Source organism: Macadamia integrifolia, chromosome 5, assembly GCF_013358625.1.
Source record: "Macadamia integrifolia cultivar HAES 741 chromosome 5, SCU_Mint_v3, whole genome shotgun sequence".
Classification (NCBI taxonomy): Eukaryota; Viridiplantae; Streptophyta; class Magnoliopsida; order Proteales; family Proteaceae; genus Macadamia; species Macadamia integrifolia.
This window is the reverse complement of record NC_056561.1, coordinates 2709664-2717403: the sequence shown is the minus strand read 5'-3', so window position 1 is coordinate 2717403 and position 7740 is coordinate 2709664.

The window sequence follows — 7740 nt, the reverse complement described above, 5'->3', positions numbered from 1 at the left end:
ACTTTCGCATTACTAGAAGAAGACTAAAATAAAGTGACATCTCTCCTTATGTTCGACCCGTTAGCTACACTAATCCATACGCTTGCGGTTACTTTTAAAACTCAAACATCTTCTGCTACATTGGGGCTCTAGCAGAGGTTTAACCCATATGCGGATTTGGGCAACCCAAATAAGAGTTTTCGTGGGCCATATAATTATGGTCTGTCGTATCCGTAGTAGTACAGGTCATCGAGTTACATGCCCCGATCAGCTGGTGGATTAGGCACTACATCTTTCCGCCCAAATACTAGTATGGTGCCTATAACCCCAAGGCTGCCTCGTCATTTAACTACACCAGATCAGATATAGAGAGCCCCAATGTCAGTGCAAGCATCTCAAAATCATTGTTTTGTCTGTCATGCAGTTGGACACTTTGCCAAGGATTGCCCGTACAAACTAGCTGCTTTATAGAATCAACCCCATGTTTATAGACCCGCATTGGCTCAAGGGGGCCAACCTCAAGGGTGTATGCATTATCAGCTGAAAAGGTTGAAGCCAACCCTGATGTGGTAGCAGGTATCCTATCTATCTCAGGTATACCAGCTTATGTATTATTTGACTCTGGAGCATCGCATTCATTTGTATCTAAAAGGTTTGCTAGGAAGATTGATGTCACCCAAGGTTTTAGAGTGCAAGTTGATTGTTAGTACACCTGCAGGCAAGGTAGCATAGTTGAATGAAGTGTATGGACCATGCTCAGTTGAAATTGGTGGGAAGAAGCTGGATGCCTAGCTTATTAAATTCAATATGTAGAATTTTGATGTCACATTGGGCATGGACTGGTTGTCAGCTCACCAGGTGAATGTGATGTGCGCTGAGGAAATAAATTAAGCTAGTGAGTGATGAAGGAGAAGAGTTATTGTATCAAGCAAATAGGGTGAAGCGACCTAGAGAGGTTCTCATCTCTACCCTACAGGCGGTGAAATTACTGGAAGGCAGATGTCAGGGCAACCTAGCGTCAGTGCAAGATGTGGAAGCAAAGGTCACACCATTAGCAGAATTAAAAGTAGTTTGGGAGTTTCCCGATGTCTTTCTGAATGATCTAACCCGGCTATCGCCTGACAGAGAATTGGAGTTTGCTATTGACTTGGTTCCTGGAGCGGACCCAGTGTCTAAAGCTCCATACAGAATGGCACCACCTGAGTTGAAGGAGTTGCGGACACAGTTGCAAGACTTGTTGGAAAAGGTATTTATACACCCAAGTGTTTCTCCTTAGGGTGCTCCAGTTCTATTTTTTAAGACAAAGGATGGGAGTCTATGTATGTGCATCGATTACCGGGAGTTAAACAAACTAACCACCAAGAACCGGTATGCGTTGCTATGCATTGATGACCTCTTTGATCAATTGCAGGGTGCTAAGGTATTCTTAAAGATTGATCTCAGATCTGGCTATTATCAGCTCAAAATAAAAGCAATGACATACCCAAGACAGCCTTTAGGACTCAATATGGTCATTATGAATTCCTAGTGTTGTCTTTCGGGTTAACCAACGCATGGACAACTTTTATGGATCTAATGAACCGAGTATTTCATGATGTTCTTGATAAGTGGGTCATCATTTTTATCAATGACATTTTGATCTACTCGAAGAGTGAAGAGGAGCATACGCTACACTTGAGGATGGTACTCCAAAGTTTGAGAGAATAGCAGTTGTACGAAAAATTCAGTAAGTGTGAGTTTTGGATAAAGTGGACTGGATTCCTAGGACACAATTTTTGAGAATGAAATTGAAGCAGACCCGGGTAAGGTAAAAGTGGTAGTGGAGTGGGAAACACCCAAGAATGCGTCAGAGATTAAAAGCTTCTTAGGGTTAGCGGGCTACTACCGGCTCTTCATCAAGAATTTCTCTCGAATCGCTGCTCCAATGACCAATTTGACGAAAAAGGGCATGAAGTTTGAATGGTCTAGGGAGTGTGAAAACTGCTTCCAGGAGTTCAAGAGTCAATTGGTGTCAGCCCCAGTATTGACAATTCTGGAGGGCACGGGTGGAATGACGTCTACACTGATGCTTATAAGATTGAGTTGGGTTGTGTTCTCATGCAACATGGTTAGGTGGTGGCGTATGCATCAAAGCAACTGAAGGAGTATGAGAAGAACTACCCCACCCATGATTTGGAGCTAGTGGCACCATCTTTGCCCTACAGATCTGGTGCCATTATTTGTACGGGGAGAAGTGCGAGATATTCAACAATCACAAAAGTCTCAAGTACTTCTTCACCCAGAGAGATTTGACATGAGGCAGAGGAGATGGTTGAAGGTTATGAAAGATTATGACTGCAACATCTAGTACCATCCGAGTAAACCCAACGTGGTGGTGGATGCATTGAGTCGGAAAGTTCAGACTATATCACTTGCGTACTTGGCCACTATTCTACAACTTAAACAAGAAGCAATATTGATGGATGAAGCCCTTTCATATGAGGGAGCAACCTTGGAGCTCGATCACCAACAGGGTAGTATTAAGCAGCTAACGCTATCTCTGGCGGCCCTATAGGTACAACCATCTATCAGGCAAGGGGTGATCATGAAATAACCCTTAGATCTGGAGTCACAAAAGATCAGAATTAGGATTCAAGAGCAAATGGTGGATGATCCTGATTTCACAATAGCCAGTGACGAAGCACTATTGTTTCGGGGCAGGTTGTGTGTGCCCAATGACTTAGTGATACAGGATAAGATAGTAAGGAAGCACACAGCTCAGAATTCACACTTCACCCCGGAAGAACAAAGATATACAAGGATCTTAAACAAAGTTATTGGTGGCTAGGGATGAAGATTACTGTGGCCCTATATGTGCCGCAGTGTCTCACATGTCAGAAGGTCAAGGTAGAGTGGCATCGACCATATGACACTCTTCAGCCTCTCCCAGTACCAGAGTGGAAGTGGGATATGATTACCATGGACTTCGTCATTGAGCTACCTCGTACACCTAAGGGGATGGATGCAATCTGGGTGATAGTTGACAAGCTTACCAAGACTGCTCATTTCATTCCAATCAAGACTACCTATTCCATGGACAAGTTGGAAAAACTTTACATGGATAATGTAGTTCGCTTGCATGTGGTGCCAGGGACATGGAAGCATTATGTAGTCGTACTATCTCATATAGATGCATTGGGTTTAGGTTGACATTCCCTCATGCTATGACCCTTCCCGACAGGGGTTTTGGTGTTGGGCTATCATTGGAGGGAAGCGTCGGTCGAGGACCACCATGGTGATTAGAAGTACACCTGGCTAATCATTAGGATAGTTGAAAACCTTTGTGATATATTCAGAGGGCCGGGTGTATTGCTTTTATTTTCTACTGTGGTTCAGCCACGATTTACTTTTATGCTGTGGTTCAGCCACGATTTACTTATCTGAGTTCTCACGGTCGGCTCTCTCCGACAACCCTATGGGTTTATTGTAGGATGGACAACGCAATTCTTACCCGGGGCATACACGCACTGTGGTTGTGAGTAACACGTAACCTATGACTTAGTATTGTTGCCTAGGAGAATAGGCCTAAAATGAATTGCATGCATATAGGATCATTTGAAATGCGACTACTTGTTTGCGTCTTTCTTTCCATTTACTAAGCTAGTGAACTCACCACTTGTATATACACATTTTTAGATGATTTTGCAGATTTCTCCATGGAGGAGCAAGAGCTGGAGCCGGAGCCCACTGACGAGTTTTCTCTAGGGGACTGATGGGTTTCGAAATGTTTTAGGCACAGTGCCGAGTGCACGTGCGAGGGCTGCATTGTAGGGCAACAGTGGCAATTTTCGATCATCACCTTTTTTATTCTTTTGATGTATTCTCCTTTTGTGCTCTAGATATTAAAATTATTATTTTTTATGTAATTATCATGCTTGCGGGCCCACATGTATATATATACTATGTATAATAATTTAGGTATCAAGAATAGTGGAAAAATTTACAGATATACGTGATAAGTCTTCCGTTGAATTATCTAAATTTATATTCATATCCTGTGGTGCATGTTGTGTTATGGTTTATTGCATCAGATGATCCTGGTGATTCTTGGGTTACCCGGAGGTAACCTGGTCACCAGGAGGTAACTTGGTCACCAGTCCGGTTCTATATAAATAGGGTGTGACAAGGATTATGAATTACATCAAAAGAACTAAACACGTAAAATTATGTTTTCAAAAGGGAACACTTGAAGTTATTTATTAGATACTCCGATGTTGATTGAGGAGGTGACAAACTTGACTAACTATAAGTCCACCATTGGTCATGTGTTTATATTTGGAGGTGTATTTGTTTCATGGGATAGCAAGAAACAAGGGCGTATTGTTAGGTACACACAAGAAGTTGAGTACATTGCTTGTAGTATGACAAGCACGCATACAGTCTGGATAAGACGGTTCTTAATGGAATTTGGGCTGGCGTCTAAGTCTGGAATTGGAACTGGATGTTCTTTGTCATGACAATCAAAACTTTATGAATATTTTTCTTGGAAATAGGAATGGAAATGGTTCTTGGAAATGGGAATAGAAATGGTTCCTCAAACTGTTATGACAAGTGTTCCTTGAAATGGGAACTTGAAATGAGAACTTAATTCCTAAAAATTGAGAATGTAAATGAAATTTTTTCATGAAGGTAGTTCCTGGAAATGAGAATGGAAAATATGAATTCGGCCAACATGGCCAAGTGGGAGATGTTGGTGATGTGGCCACGTTGGCCTAATCCACTCACTACCTTAACCCATATAAGAAGGGATGTGGAGAGAAATTTGGTGAAGGCGACTCCTAATTAACTGGGTTGTCATTACTTTCGGACGATAACATTTAATAGAATTTTGAATAAACAACGCCTCAATTAGAGGTGCAACAGGGCCGGGTTGGACCAAGCTTCTTAAAACCCTAGCCAAACCTTGAGTCCCCTTAACTGGGCCCAAACCTGCACGCAAAACTTCAACTCATGCCCAACCCTTCAGGGTTCTGTTCAACCCAACCCTTAGACACCCTTGATTGACCCTGACCCTGGTTCGCCATCAAGGGTCGGGTATACCCTGATCCTGACCCTGCAAAATATGAAATAACTAAAAAATAAAAAATATTCATAATAAAGAGGAGATAAAATAAATAAATAAATAAACACGCAAAAGTCAGAAATTACTTGCCATGGGGAGAACATCTTAAAACAAACATTCAAATAATACAAATAACTCCAACTATTTTGGTAAACAAAGAGGAGATCATACTAAGAAAGCAAATAATCCAAAAAATTTCAATTTTTTGTCTTAATAAACAAAGAGATCATCTTAATAAGGCAAACAATATGAAGATCTCAAAACCTTTGTCATGTTAAACAAAAAGGAGAACATCCTAAGAAATCAAAAAATCTAAAGTCAATATCAGGGACAAAAACCAAGGCCGGATTAGGCCAAAATCAGGGCAAAAAAATTAAGGTCGAGCTCAGGGCGGGCCACAGACATCAACCCTTACCCGCCTTGACCCTGACTCAGTGTCAGAATTTTGAAGGTCGGGCCAACCCTCAGGGCCAAAATTTTTGGGTCAGTACTTGTTCGGGATTAGGGCAGGCCAAGGGTGGGTTTGGGTCGTCAGGGCCAAATTTGCCCCCCTAGCTGCATTTGGTATCATTCGAAAGAACGTTTTTTCGTTCTATGGAAACGAATAAACAAAATAAAGTGTTTGGTGCCTTTCTGATGTGTTTCATTTTTCTTGGAACTTGGAACAAAATGTTAAAAAAAAAAAAAGAAAAGAAAAGAAGAAGAACGATTTGAACGACAAATACTGTTCCGTCAGTATAGTTTCGTTCCAAATTTGTAGAAAAGGATCAATATTAGGAAATCGTTCCCAATAAAATACCAAACTCCGCCCTTTCACCCTTCTCTCTTTCTCACCCTTTAACCTTTGTGCACAGAGAGGAGAAAAAGAACGCTCCACCTTGAAACCTCAACATAGCAGTAATGTCTTCCCTTTCTTCTTCTTCTTACTCTCTTCCACGTTCTTCACCCTCATTCTCTTTCACCCTTTTTTTTTTCTCACTGATTTTTTTTTCTTCTTAAGAAAATCCTGCTCTTTTTTCGCACGGAGAAGAGCTAATCCTCAGTCGGCAATCGTCACTCGTTGGTGATCGTCACCTCAGATTTAGGTATCTGTTCTCGACGATCTTCTCCTGATTTCATGCTTTCATGCTATCTAGGGTTTTACGCAACCACCTCAAATCATGAATTGATGCAACCTTAGAAAGGCCCCAAATTTTCACTAAAAAAGTGCAGGGGCAAGAGTGCAATATGATCGTATACCAGGACGGCCATAGTTAAAGAACTCTTTGCCTACTTCAGTACTCAGAAATCTCCCCTGCGTTACACAGAAGCAGATCTAGTGTTTGAAATTCCCCTCCCTTTAGACTGAATTGGGATACTTCCCTCCCTACAACCCCAATTCCTCCTCTCTCTCTCTCTCTCTCTCTCTCTCTCTGCGTATGGGTGTGTCTATGTATGCATTTCTGTGTTTCGCATCTATTCTGTAACTCGGTTGTAGGAACGCCATTCTCCCGGGTTTCGGTACCTTCCTGTTCTGTTCAGAATCTTGATCACTTATTCCTATTTTACGATCCTTCACCACGTTCCCATAGTTAAAATCAATGAAAGTTTTTTATTCTTAATTTTGGATTAATGGGGTTATTGGGTTTTCTGGTCGATGAATTCGGTGTTGGTTTCTTTGATGATCTTGTACAGGTGTTGAAACCATGATTCGTATCTGTTACTCTGTTCGATACTAACATCATAACTATGACACTTTTGCATCCTTGTCTTGTTGGGAAATTCGAAAAACCGTCCAAAGTTTTGAAGTTTATTTTTCCTACTTATTCCATCCACCCCTTCTATTGATGACAACCCTGTTTCTTTTCTTAGTATCATTTCTGGAGTGTCCCTTGATTCTGTTCTTCTATAATTTGAACTACTGTATTAATACTTTAGTCTTGGGGTTTTCTTTCCTTATTGCTAATACTTTAATCTTCTGGTTTCCTTCTTCCTCCCTTTCTGTGTGAAAGTGTTTCTCAATGTTTTTTTAGTAATGTTTGTTTTGAGCCTTTTACAGCAGTTTGTCTTTATGTAAGCAAACTCCGAAACCTCAAACACAATAAGGATCAAAGGACATCCAAATCTATGTACCAAAGAACAGAATCTTAAAAAAAGGAAAGAAAAGTGAAATAATATTGGAGATAATTGCTAAATACACTCTCTGTTTTAACTACTTACAGCGGACCTAGTTCATTTTTAAAACACCCTAGTATGCCTTACCCAATCCCCTACACTTGCTGTTACAGGGAATGTAGAACTTTGCAAATGATAGCATGGCTGTGCAGAACTTTGAGGTGACTGTTTGAGATTTAAAATGTAACCGCAAGCGTACGGATCAGTGTAGCTACGGGTCGAACACAGGGAGAGCAGCCACTTTATTTTTTTATTTCTTTTAATAATGCGAAAGTGAACCGATTAATGGTTGTGATCTAATTCTAATTACCGTCCTAAACTTATGTATCTAAAATAACGTCCTAACCATTCGTCATCTAAGAATTTAAAGACGCAAGCCACGCAATTAAAATTAAATAAATAAATAACTGAAAATAAACAACCCACGCAATTAAAAATAAATAAATAAATAAAGGAAAAAAATGCTGAAATAAAAATAAAGTAAAAGAAAGGGAATAAAGCTAGAG